This window comes from Mastigoproctus giganteus, chromosome 3, assembly GCF_048544385.1.
Source record: "Mastigoproctus giganteus isolate SK-2022 chromosome 3, ASM4854438v1, whole genome shotgun sequence".
Lineage (NCBI taxonomy): Eukaryota > Metazoa > Arthropoda > Arachnida > Uropygi > Thelyphonidae > Mastigoproctus > Mastigoproctus giganteus.
The window spans coordinates 180,766,631-180,780,870 of record NC_143577.1 but is presented as its reverse complement, the minus strand read 5'-3'; the positions used below and the strand labels follow the sequence as shown (position 1 = coordinate 180,780,870).

Sequence of the window (14,240 nt, the reverse complement as noted above, 5' to 3'; positions counted from 1 at the left end):
TATTGTGAATACCTTCACAATGAGTTGCCACGATATTGCAGTACTTTGAATAAGTAACACTTCACCAATAGGAGAAGACTGTTGTTACTTATTCTCAGAAACACATTTTTGTTATACTACCTTATAATATAACTGTAACACTATCCTTTTCAGCCCCCCCAATCTGTTCGAGTAATAAGTATTACAGCGGCTGTGAAGTTCTTAATCTTTTCTCTTATAAAAACCAGATGTGGCATAAACAGCAATCTGTTATCTAAAATAATTCCTATACGCTTAACCTGTGATACCACTGGTATCTGTTTACCATGTAGTAAAACCATTTACGATTTTCAGATGACATTGTGGTCATAAGCCATGATCCCAAAGAATTAGAGGAAAATCTTAATCAGTTATGCACAGCTAGTAAGGATTTTGGACTAAAGATGAATATGGCTAAAACAAAAGTAATATGAACAAGTATGCCACAGAAAGGGAAATAATGATTGAAGGAGCAGTAATTGAAAAGGTGGAGTCATATACTTATCTGGGACAAGTTATTAGCTGTAATAATGATAAATGGCTGGAAGTCAAGAGAAGAATAAATTTTGGATGGATAGCATTCAGGAAATATAGTCACATACTGAAGAGCAATATCCCAGTTTGTCTGAAACGTAAAATAATGAATCAATGTATACTCCCCACCATGACTTATGGAAGTGAAACTTGGGCACTCACCAAAAGGATGGAAGAGAAGCTGAGAACTACACAGCGAAGAATGGAACGAATCATATTGGGAATCACACTGTTAGATAAGAAGAGAAACACATGGATTAGGCAATAAACTCAAGTAAAGGACATTCTTATCAAAACTAAAGAACTAAAATGGTCTTGGGCAGGATACACAGCCCGAAGACATGATGACAGATGGACTAAGAAAATAACAGAATGGTATCCAAGAGGAGCTAGAAGAAAACCTGGAAGACAAAGGCGGAGATGGATAGATGAAATTCATGAGTTTGTGGGTAGTAAATGGATGGCCAGTGCTCAAAACAGAAGGAACTGGAAAGTTGCTGGAGAGGCCTTCATCCTGCAGTGGATTGAAAATGGCTGATGATGATGATGAAAACTTTTGGTGGTTTACCAGGATCCAGTTTCCTTTTAAAAACCATCATTACTGTCTTTGAAGGGGATACTTTCAGCTTATGTTGGCTAACCCAAGTGACCAAACTAGATAAAAATTGCCTCAGCTCTTTCTTCTAAAATTCATAGCAAAACTCATGTTCTAATGATAACCATTGGTGCAGTACCAGGTTCCAGAACACAGGGCCCAACACTGAGCCCTGTGGGCAGCCTCTGGACATTGCTTTCATAAACACCTTATGCTGAGCCTTCAACAATATTTGTCTCCCATTTAAATAACTAAACACTGTATGATATAATAATCTAGGACAATTTAATAATCTAAGTGAAAATAAAATACTTTGGAACCAGACACTATCAATAGCTCTTCCAAAATCTTTAAATATTGCCAATTCATACTTATAAAAAAGAATATGAGAAGTCAGATCTCCAATGGCATCAACTGTAGAAAGTCCCTTTGTGAAACCATATTGGTTTACAAACCTGAAGTTTATTTCCCCCAAACAGATGATTTAGTCTAGATAATATCAGGCTCTCATAAAGCTTTCCTAGATTTGCCAACAAAGAGATAGGCCTGTATCCCCGGGGATCACTTAACTTTTTACCAGGTTTCTCAATAATTCCAGAAACCAGGAAAAACTCCGTCAATATAACACCTGTTGTACATATTTAACATCACAATTGGGAACAGTTCCACCAGTTTAAGAACCACACAATTTGACCATATCAGGTCCAGGGCACTTGTTAATAGTTATTTGTGAAGCAGCAGTCCTTAAATCATTTGCAGTAAATAAGTGGTCATCGTCTGGCCCACAATAAGTTATATTATCCTGTCTAATTTTAGTTTGTTCTGCAGTATCATCCTAAGTGAAGAACTTGTTAGTTACAACCTGAACAGTAGTATCCCAGTACACTGTCTCAACATTATCAACTATTACAGTATTAAAAATATTATTAGGAGATATGTTATTCCTCAAAATCTTATAAACAAGACCCCATGGGTCTGAGTTGCCTACAAGCAGAACTAAGTTCCTTCAAGCAGCTGTTTTAGATTCAAAAATCTTTTTTATGATATAACCTTTAACTTCATATAATTCTTTAAAGTATGCAGCTTCAACACCCCCAACTTCTATGCCTCTGATAAGATTCGATTGCATTAAAAACTTCTTTCCTTAAGGATGACAATTCTTCAGACCACCAGGATACTTCCTTATTAACCCTAATTCTCTTCCCAGTAGCATAACTTAATGCTCTAAAAAGAGTGTTCTGCACATACATGGAGTATTCTGAAATCATGAAGCTGATGGTTCCAAATCTGGTGCCTCAAAAGGTTTTTTTAGTGGATTTTGAGAAGGCCTGCATGCATGTAGTGAGGATTGCTTTTCCACATGCCGAGGTGCTATTTCAATATTTGTGCCAGAGTCTCATCAGGAAACTCAGCAATGCTGGCTTGAAGACTGAATTTGAAAGTGATATAAGTATAAAACTCAAGCTGAAGTCTCTTGCTGCATTAACCATTGTCCCAGTCCATGATGTGAAGAGTGTCAATGATGAGCTTGCCGCCACATTTCCAGATGAAGATAGCTATAATGAGGTACTCACATACTTCTTTTCTACATATATTGAAGTTGCAGCAGGTAGAGATCCCCAGTTTCCAATAAGAATATGAAATCATCATGATGCAGCTCTTGAAAGGTCACCTAAAACTACAAACTGCTGTGAGGGATTTCACAATGCACTTAATTCCCTATTCCACTGCAGTCATCCCAGCATGCGGTTTTTGTTTGATGGACTGAAGAGGGACCTGGCTTGCCACAGATTGACACTGGCTAATGCACAGGCACGTCTGTCTAGAGGTGAAAAAGAGAAAACATGATGCACTGCATGACTTGGTCGCCACTTTTGTGCAGGAATATGAGCAAGTAGAAGACAAACTGAAATATGTCTGAATTAGCTATTTGTTGATAAAAAACCAAGTGTTGACTGTTCACTTTGTAAGACAGAGAAAAAAATTATTTATTTTTATAAATAAAATAAAAGGCTTTAGTTGCAATAAAACCGGAGCATTTTATTTCCTGTAATTTCCCTTACAAACATTTACATCCAAATATTCTATTTTATATTAAAATCAAAAGTTTTATATCAGAAGTTACATTAAAATACATCATACAGAAAGAGAAATAAAATATATAAATCAACATTTTGAAATATGAAATAATTTGTTTTTTTTTTTATAAACTAAAAATAACTTGCATTCTTCCATGCGTGCATTTATCTGTGTGAGCAATTTTCCGTGTGGGTATTTTTCACATGAGCGTTTATGAGAGGGGGGTTTTTTTTATGCGGAATTTTCATGTGGGCATTTATCTGGTCACCATTTTTCTGTATCATAATCCTTTAATTCCTCTCTGTGTAATCTATAAAACTACTCTTGGGTTTTTGTTCTCCAAGAGCAATACTTTGAATTCAGTAGCATTAAACTTACTGCTGGATCCTTGGTGAGAAATAGGTCAAGGATACTTGCTTTCTCTAACATGTTGAACCAAACAGTAGTTATCCAGTTTTTTCTAAAAGAACTGTTCCTGCAATATGTAATGCACATCTACAATTTCCAACTTTTGCAGGGGAAATTAAAGTTGATCATAATGTTGCACTTGCTTGTCTATTCAAGTTGTCTAAAGAGATTTTTATTGTACTCTTTGGAATCATTTGGTCTGTAACACCCATTCTCCCCACAAGCCAAGGTTGGCAAGATGTTTTGAGGGCAGTAAAATTTCAAATGAGTGGGATGATAAAGATAGGGAAACAAGCCTAGATAACTTCAAGGGGTGTGTCAGGGTAGTGAACTAAAGAAGATTATTTAAGTCTTAACTGTATCTACAGTAATATTAGGAGTGTTGTCAATAAAATGACCGAATTTGAACTGAATGCTATCGATGTATGTTTATTTTATCTGTCTTCAATTTTAATAAGAAGTGTAAAAATGGCTGAATAGTGTGTAAGAACTTAGGGTGTCTTCTCATTTCCAATCTTGCTTCTCTTTCTTCAATGTTTTCTGTCTGTCTTCGTAATAGACAGAGAGAGACTACAATTACAAAGATGGACAGAAAACATTGAAGAAACAGAAGGAAGATTGGAAATGAGAAGACACCATAGGACTAATGAAATAGAAGTACTGGATGTGAATAATCAACAAGCTGTAATTAATGTGGAAGAGAATGAAATAGGAAATGTGTTACAACTTTGAGTACTGCAATGAAAGATATTGGGGACACGAGTTAAACACATCAAATAAATACAGTAAATGCTGTCATGATGGAAATCGTCTTGACGCACCCTCTGAGAAAACTACTCTATTACAAGAGCTGCTTACAGGGGATACACATGAAGCAAATAACGACACAGAACATATATGAGAGTACAACTCAGCAATGGGCACAGAGATTAAATCATCACCTGGAAATGGTCCATACTGTTTTAGAATACACAGCCAGATTTACCAACTGGTCTCACCGCTATATCCAAATGAGACAAATAAGTCAGGATATGGAAAACTTTATATTTTTGATTCTGCCGAAGCAACAACAAAACGGCTTGAAAAACAATCAAACCAAGGGCGAGAGGCCAAAGTAATGCAAAAATTGGATGAGATGGTTAAGAGACGATATAATGCACCTACATACAAAATGGAGGTTGCTGCAATATTTGTTGGAGAAGACAGGGAAACATATGCATATATCCCACAGGTGACTGCTGTAGAATTATATCACCAGTAAGCAAGAATGGTGAAGACTGAAGGATCTAGATTAAATTGTTTATGCCATAATCAGAAAGATGGCATATGTTACGCTGGGTACAACTAGTGCTGATATATAACAGAAATGTGGTGCCACCTAGAAACTGGAGATGATGAGCTCCACTATGGTAGATGGGAAAGATAGAAGGGGTAAAGGGGGAGTCATGCTTCTTATCAAAGGCAACCCGAGTGCGAAACAGCTATTAGCATTAGTTGAGGCATATGATGCAAGAAAGCAAGTTTATAGAGCATCAGCAAAAAAAAAAAAAATCCCATTTAACCTCACTTCAAATGTTTGTCTAGTTCAGCATTAAATTTATTTAACCTATCAACTTCCACCAACAACAGATGAAAGTCTGTTCCGGCAATCAACTACCTACGGACTAAAGGCAAACTTCCGCACATCTATTCTACAACCGTCTTTCCTCAATTTGAATCTATGCCCCCTCAGGTTCTTAACCTCAGCAAGTGAAAGTATCCCATCAGCACTGAGCCTGCTCAAACCATTCAAGGCCTTGTACAAATCAATCAGATCCCCTTGCAAGTGCCTAGTCTCCAGATGCTGAAACTGACAGAATTTAAGCCTCAGCTGGTAAGAGAACCCCTTGTTCCTCTCACCAATTGTCTTGCCCTTCTCTGTACTTGTTCTAGCAAATCTGCATTCTTCTTAAAATGAGGCCTCCAGACCTGTACGCAGTACTCAGGGTATGGCCTGACCATTGCCTTATACAAAGATTGTCACGTCTCTGCTAGCAAAATTCCTATATTTTATCATTCACAAAACTCCATGACCTGCTCTGGCAGCCCGTCAGCACTGCTCAGAGAACTTCATATATGACTGCACAATTACCCCCAGGTCGTTTTCACTCTCCATCTCCTCGAGTGTAGTACCACACTTTTGGTATATTCCTCTGGGGGTTACTTCTACCCATATGCAGTAATTTGCATTTGTCAATATTAAACTTCAGTTGCCACTTCTCAGCCCATCTACCTAACTTTTCCAGATCCTGTTGCAGTAGCATACTGTTTTTACTATAATTAACAACCCTGCCAACCTTTGTATCATCTGCAAAATTGGACATTAAGCCTGATATACCTTCATCGATATCATTAATAAATACACAAAAGAACAATGGGCTCAGCACCGAACCCTGGGGAACACCATGGTCTAGGTAGAGCAGTGTCCATTTATTACCACACTCTGCCTTCTCCCACTCAACCATCCCTTTATCCATTGCAGCAACTTGCCCTTAATGCCATACTGCTCCAATTTGTACAGCAGTCTTCCACGTGTAACATTATCAAAAGCTTTCCTGAAATCCAAGTATATGATATCAAAATTATTTTTTTGCATCCAGTTCCTTTGTGACCACATCATAGTATCGTAGTCAGACAAGACTTCCCCATTAACAAACCCATGCTGTCTGAACTATTACTGCAGTGTCGTGTAGGTGATCCTGCATCAGTTTGTTAACCAGTGACAGAAGTTAAACTAACAGGTCTATAATTATTTGCATTAGCCTTTGAATCCCCTTTGTGAATTGGAGATACATTTGCATATCTCCAGGGAATGAGGACTTCCCCTGAATATAAGGATGCTCTCATAATTATGGCTTAGGGTTTGCTTACTTCCCTCGCTGCCTCCTTCAACATAACTGGATAGATTCCATCTGCCCTAGGTGCCTTTTTTATGTTTAACTTCAATTTCTCCTCCACTTTGCTCTCCATTATTTCAAAATCATTTAGCTCCCTGTCAGAATTAAGTAAACTTCTGTCCTCCCCTTCCTTACAGAATTTCTTGTGTGAATGTAGATGCATGATCATCAACAGTCGAATCACCAACATCAAGTGGACCAATCTGATTCATCCCCTTCCTTCTAGAGTTTACTTATGTAAACTCTTGATCTTTTGCTGAGTCTGAAGTTACGTCTGCCAGAAAAGAATCTGTGTGGCGAGTTAGTCGGAAGCAAAGGAACAATGAGGTAATCTACAGACCAGACGATTGTGAAAAATATGATCAATCTTTACATGCAGTTGGAATGGGCAAGAAAGCATGATTGTCTTTAATCTGCCCCAGATTGATTGGAATAAGTGGGAGGGAAACTGACCATGGGGAAAAACTTTTTTAAATAAAGTAGATTGTTATTTGTGCCAGCATATTAGAGAAAATACTAGGGGTGAGAATATTCTTGAACTCATCAGATAACACCACAGAGCTTAAATTACAGGAAGCACTGTCAGGGATCATGCAATTGTCAGTTTCGTGGCTATGTCTTTCTTTATGTCCTCAAATCCTGAAATTTCTTTCCTTTGAGGGCAGTTTCCACTTTGGGAAAGAGGAAAAAGTCCACTGGTGTTCAATTGGGAGAGTAGGGTGGATGGTTCAACTGTACAATGTCATGTTTCATCAGAAATGTCTTCATAACAAGTGCAGAATGTTGGGGTCATGCAAAAAGAAAGCTGTGCCTTTCTCTCAATATTGTGGCCTCATTCAGGAAAAGCACTTCAATAGTCTTTGAAGACCATGCATGTACTCACTCTAGCGTTCTCTCTCCCTCCCCCCCCTTCAGGTAGCAATTCCTTGTGAATCACGCTCTGCTTGTTGAAAAACATGATCAGCTTAACCTTGGTTTTGGACTTGAACAAAACTTTTCGGGCATTGATGATGATTTTTAAGTCCACTGCATGTGCTGATGCTTTGTCTCTAGGTTATACTGAAACCCAATGCTCATCTTCAGTGACAACACAGTCAAGGAAATTAGGAGTGTCCTAACAAGTCTGGATGAAGCCTTCGCATGACACTCTTCATTGCTTCTACTGATCTATGAGGTTGTGGTGCAAATTTTGCACAAACCTTCCTTTTCCCTAAATCTTCATGCACAAGGTGACAAATCATCTCCTTATTCACATCCAACCTATTGGTCATCATTCTGAGGGTCAAATGGCAATCTCTTGCCACAATTCCAAGAACTTTTGTAGCTCTGTCCTCATTTCAAAAGGTTGACAGATTCTCACTTTTTTTGGTGCGAACATCCTAACACCAGTCTTTGAACCACGTATATCATTCAAATACACTGTTACAATTTATGTTTCATCACCACAAACAGTTTTTAATATTTCATATGTTTCTGTTGCAGATTTTCCCAGTTTAAAGCAAAATTTGATATTCATCCATTCTCCATTGCAAAATTGGGACACAAAACATGAATACTACTAATGAAACTGGTTATTATTTGCAACCTGTCAGCCTACTGGACAATCTTTGTACCACCATCTGTTGGAGGAAGTATGGACTACAACAGTACCAGCCCACGAACTTTACTTGCTACACCTTGTTTGTATGGATTCCGATTTTCAGATGAACAAAATGGAACTTGTATTTAGAGACATATGAGAAAACTGCACCCCAGGATTTCTGATAATTTCTTTATGTGTTCTTTCATCTGATATGAGGACACACTTCTCTTTTACTGTTTTTGAATAATTCTGAGCAGAGTCTTTCTTTTTTGCAATTTTGGAAAATTTGAAATATGATAACTCGAGACTTTTATCATATATTCTGAAAGGCCACTTTTTCTTCTTTAGATTGTGTCTTTGATTATAAGGCTAAGCTTAAATAACTACAGCCTGTCTATTCTTTACGCTCACAGCATAACAACCTTTGCCTTCATGAGTTGCACTGGTACTGCACTATTTTCATATAGCTGCAGAGAGAGAGAGAGAGAGAGAGAGAGAGAGAGAGAGAGAGAGAGAGAGAGAGAGAGAGAGAGAGGGAGAGAGAGAGAGATGCACATATTGAAATATCAATGGAAAGGAACGTAGTTTTACAAACTGGTTAGCTGCCGTGGTAAATTTTTGGTTGTTTGTACAGATGCCTGAAAGAAGTTCCAAAAGTGATATATTTTGAATAAAACTTCATAGACAAAAATGACAACTCATTCAAGAGAGCTGTTTCTCCATAAGTGGAAGCATAAAGGTGATACTTCCCTCCCAGTGGATGGGATGTCATTTCAAACCATTACATTATTATATAACATTACATAATTCTACATATCATTATAAATGTTTCACTGCAAAATCAAACATGTTACTCATAACAACTCATTTTCTGGTGAATGGGGGGGGGACCCTATTATTAGAGAATTTTAATTGAATGTTTTTGATATGGTAACAAAGTTTCAGAGAAAATTATTCAATGGAAACTTATTCCAAACATTTTGAATGGTGACCCACCCACTGAAGGTTAAGATGGAGAGAGTAAACTTACACAAAAATGATAATGAGCCTGCATATAGGGAGGCACAGTTATATTACTTGAGACCCTAGGGCATTGTTGGATTTTTTAGGTTTCTAAAACTGCAAAATTTTGTATATTTAAAATTTAATAAATGAGAATACATATATATGTATTCACATATAATATGTATAATTTTGCTTCAAATTAATGCTTTATTGCAGGGGCAATCAAACTAAGTAATCCTGAGAACCACATAAAGTGATCTTCGAAGGCTTGAGAGCTACATGCATTTGAAGTGCATATATGAATTTTATTTAATAAAATTCATATACTTTAATAAAATTTACATACAATAAAAATTTGCCTTTCAGATCAAGTTATTTCAGTTGTGATCCTAAGGCACTTAAATTTTGAAGTACCTACAGCTATAAAATTGTGCATTTAAAAGTAACAAATGAGAAAATACCATATTTTTCAGACCACAAGGCCAACGTAAGCATGGGTCGAAGTGTGGCACCCACACCACATGGAGGAACGCCGCCCCTCAATGTTACCAGGCAGTACTAGGTGGTAGATGACTCACATCAACCACCAATATGCAAAGTGGTGACTTTGCTTATTGGAGGCTTGAAGTGGTGGAACCCATGTTTAGTCTCTAGAGCTAAGTTCCGGTCAACCCTTCCCTATCTCTTCCATCATGCAGTATGATTGATGACTTTTGAGGTTATGATAAACGTAGTGGCGAGATCCAATATTCCTTACATTTCAAGGGTACAGTTCCAAAATGGTGTTCGCAGGCCGGCCGCTAGTTAGTACACCGGACCGAACCTATTGGTAACTCTCTAGGAGGCTTCCGGATCAGCTAGTGTATAATCTTGCTACCTCTACTCTGCCAGATAGTGACTGGAGGGAGTCCGAGTAGTGTATATGCAGGGAGCATTATCGAGGCCACGTTATATCAAGGATCTGGGTATATTCTTACCACGTGTACGCCATATCCAAAAATTTCATTACTTCATACAGCATGTCCCACCCACCTTTTCTTACTATTGAATACACCATGAATTGTCAAACTTATCTGCTTACAAGCTTATCTGCAAAAAGATCTAAACCTCCCAGCACTTCCTAATTCATTTCACAAATATACGTGGTCTCAATTCTAATCTCAACAATGTCCATTTCCACTTGCAGTCTGCCAAACCCCATGTACTTTTTCTGGCAGAATCTCAGTTATCGGTTGATTCAACTACTGCTCATCTCAGATGCCCAAATTATTCGTTGTATGATTCCTTTCGCCTCAAAGGTGGTACATGTGAATACGTCCGTTCTGATATTCCCTGTCAGAGACTTGGCAATTTGGAATCTCCTCTCTTTGATCTTCTCTGGCTTAAAATCTCTCTACCTCATTGTGTCAAATTCATCTGTTGTCTCTACTGTTCTCCCAACTCCACTAATCACTTGGAGCTCTTTGACTTCCTCTCTTTGCAACTTGCCTTTCTCCAGTCCAACTCTGCTAACAGTGAGATAATTTTACTTGGTGATTTCAATGTTCACAACTCCAGTTGGCTTCCATTTTCTAGTCACACCGACCTAGCAGGTCGAGATGCTGAGGCTTATGCAATTACTAATAAACTAGCACAGATTGTTCATTTATCTACAAGAATAACGGACAATCCTAATCATACAGCCAATACGCTTGATCTTTTTCTCACAAACAATCCTTCTAAGTACAGGGTCGAAGTGAGAGGTCCTTTAGGCACTTCAGATCACAACTTGGTGATTGTCTCTTCTCCAATGGAACCTTTATCTCGTGGCTATTCCCCACCTCGTGTTGTTTGGCATTACAAGAATGCAAAATGGGATGACCTGCAAGACTTCTTTTCTTCTTTTCCATGGACGGATTACTGTTTTAAAACCTCTGATGTCAATGTTTGCTCAGATCGTGTCAGTGAAATTATTCTTGCAGGAATGGAATCCTTTATCCCACACTCCACTTTAAAATCTCATCCTTTATCTAAACCTTGGTTTTCCAATAAATGTGCTAAGGCTGTTCAAGAAAAGAATGTTGCATATCGCAATTGGCTTGTTTCTAATTCTTCAGTTTCATTTTTGCCTACACCAAAGCTCGCAACAATTGTAAAGCACTTATTAATCAGTCCAAACTAGAGTTTGAACAGGCTAAGAGTAGAAAACTTGCTTCTTGCGCTAATGGTAGCCGAGTATTCTGGTCTCTTGCCAAAGCTATTGGCCGCAACTTTTGCCCATCTCTGCTCCCACCTCTGTCCAAACCAGATGGTTCTGTTGTCACTTCAGCCAAGGATAAAGCTGACCTGCTAGCATCCCATTTTTCTTCCAGCTCATGTATTAATGATCTTGGTAAAACATCTCCCACCATTCCCAACATGCTAAATTCAATGCCTCCTGTGGTTTCCATCAAAAGGATATCAGAAGGATTTTGATGAATCTCGATGTTAAGAAAGCTCCAGGTCCTGATGGTATTTCTCCACTTGCCCTCAAAATCTGTGCTCCTGAACTTACTCCTGTTCTTTGCCATCTTTTTTCACTTTCTTATTCCAAAGGAGTTTTTCCTTCTGCTTGGAAATTTGCTCATATCCAGCCAGTTCCTTAAAAGGGTGACAAATCCCTCCCACCCAATTATCGTCCCATTGCAATTACTTCTACTCTTTCTCAAGTAATGGAGAAATCAATTAACCGCCAACTCTCAAACTACCTAGAAACCTTTCGTCTGATCAACGATCGCCGGTATAGATTCCATCAGTGTCGATCCGCTTGTGATATTCTGGCTTATGTTACCCATTTATGGACTAATTCAATGGAAAGGTTTGGTGAAACACAAGTAGTTGCTCTTGACATCTCAAAGGCTTTTGATCGTGTTTGGCATAAAGGTCTTCTAAACAAGCTTCCATCTTATGGTTTGCCAACTGTTTTTAGTAATTGGTTATCCAGTTTTTTCTCTGATCGCTCACTGAGGGTGATGGTAGATGGCTCTCTGTCTTCTAACTTCTCCACTAATGCCGGTGTCCCCCAAGGTTCAGTTATTTCCCCCACTCTTTTCCTCTTCTATATTAATGACCTTCTTCCATTGACTGGAAATCCTATCCATAGTTTTGCCGATGATAGTACATTGCATTCCACTTTCCATTTTGAGAAACCTTGTTCAATCAGCTGCTCAATCAGCTTCAAGTTCTCGAAAATCTGCTACCAATTCCTTAAATGCCGATCTTCAGGTAATTCTCCAGTGGGGCAAAGACAACTTAGTTGATTTCAAACCTTCTAAAACTCAGTCTTGTCTCTTATCTCACAAAAAGGATTCTTCTGCTCCTATGCTTATCTTTAGTGACACTCCGATTTCTAGGCAAAATGATATATCTCTTTTGGGGATTACCCTGACTTCTAATCTCTCTTGGCACAAGCACATTACAAATATTGCTTCCTCTGCAACTAAAAAACTTGGTTTTCTCTTTCGCTCTCGGCGTTACTTCTCTTCGAAACAGCTGCTCACTCTGTATAAATCGCAAATCCACCCTGCCATGGAATATTGTTCCCACATCTGAGGTCAGTGAAATTCTGGGTGCCCCCCAAACCTCTCTCAGGCTTCTTGATTCCATTCAGAAGAGGGCAGTTAGATTAATTAATGATTCATTTCTAACAGAGTCTTTCCACTCGCTTTCTCATAGACGTACTGTTTCTGCTGCATGCCTCTTCTACAGATACTTCCATGGGCACTGTTCTTCTGAATTGGCTTCTATAATTTCCGCTCTCTCTTTCAAAATAGTCCGAACACGTTCCGCCACCAGCCAACATCCATTTACTGTCCAACTTCAAACCCACAGAACCAACTTTTCATCTTCCTCATTTATTCATTCAACTGCCGTTTTCTGGAATAATCTTCCTTCATACGTATTTCCTGAAAATTACAATCTACAGAAATTCAAGTCCAATGTCAACAAATATCTTCTTTTGTCTTCTCAACCTCCAACCCAAGCACGGTACTAAGTACTATAGGTTCTAATACCTCTCGTGTTTGGGGTTCACATAAAAAAAAAAAAAAAAATTTTTTTCCCTGAATATTTGCCTAAAATTCTGCCATATCTTATATATCCAAAAGGTATATTAGGTGCATCAGTGATGTCTTTATCGCTCACCATGGCTAGAGTTATATATCCAAAAGGTATATTAGGTGCATTAGTGATGTCTTTATCGCTCACCATGGCTAGAGTCAATATGATCAAAATGTCTAGTTGGCCTAAAAAAAAAAAGCTAGATCTTATTATGTGACCATTTCAGAAGACAACAAAGAATGATTGCTGAATTAAACATGGAGTTAGCTTAATTCTAGCATGCCTTGGCCAACTGTACCCACTGAATAGCTCAATCAACAAACTTTTTAAAGTATGCATGTGCAAGTAGAGTCAATGCGGTACTAAATCACAATTTGATATCAACAGGATGAATGAAGTGTCGAATCATTTCCAAGATGTGCAATTGAGTGAAAAATTAATGGGAGTTGGTGAAATACAGAAGACCTGAGAGTCGCAAAGAATGATGTGCAGTACATACATGAATTTTATTTAACAAAATTCACACATGCAATAAAAATAATAGTGGCAAAAAAAAAAAAAAAAAAATGGGGGAGGGCCCACAGTCAAAGAAGTCCGTATGATGTTGCTACAACCCATCATAGAAATGATGAGAAAATGTAGTAAATGGGGTGAGGAAAAGATCCATATGATACTGATAAGTCCCCCCCACCCCATTAATTAAAGTATTATTTTGAAGCATGAATTTTGCCACAGTCCATATTCTTTGAGAGCTGCATTTGAAGTGTCAAAGAAAGTTCTTAAGGGGTGGACATCCAACAGCATAGCCATCGACTTGTGTAAAAATTCTAAATTTATAAGAGTTTATAAATTTAGAATTGTTCAAAGCTTTGTTTCATTTTAATAAATTTGTTATTTGCTGCATAGGGGAGTGCTTGTCATTCTATAATGTTGGAATTTTGATTAATAATAGTAAGTCACAGCTGTTAATTTTAAGCTATCCGACCTTGAATTAAAAAAGAAAAAA

General features: G+C 38.0%; 1 protein-coding gene across 3 annotated transcripts in view; it reads right to left on the bottom strand.

Moving 5' to 3' along the window:
- Positions 1 to 14,240, bottom strand: part of Rab4 (RAS oncogene family member Rab4) — a 212,200-nt gene that overhangs the window by 19,258 nt on the left and 178,702 nt on the right. The gene's annotated exons all lie outside the window — the stretch shown is intronic.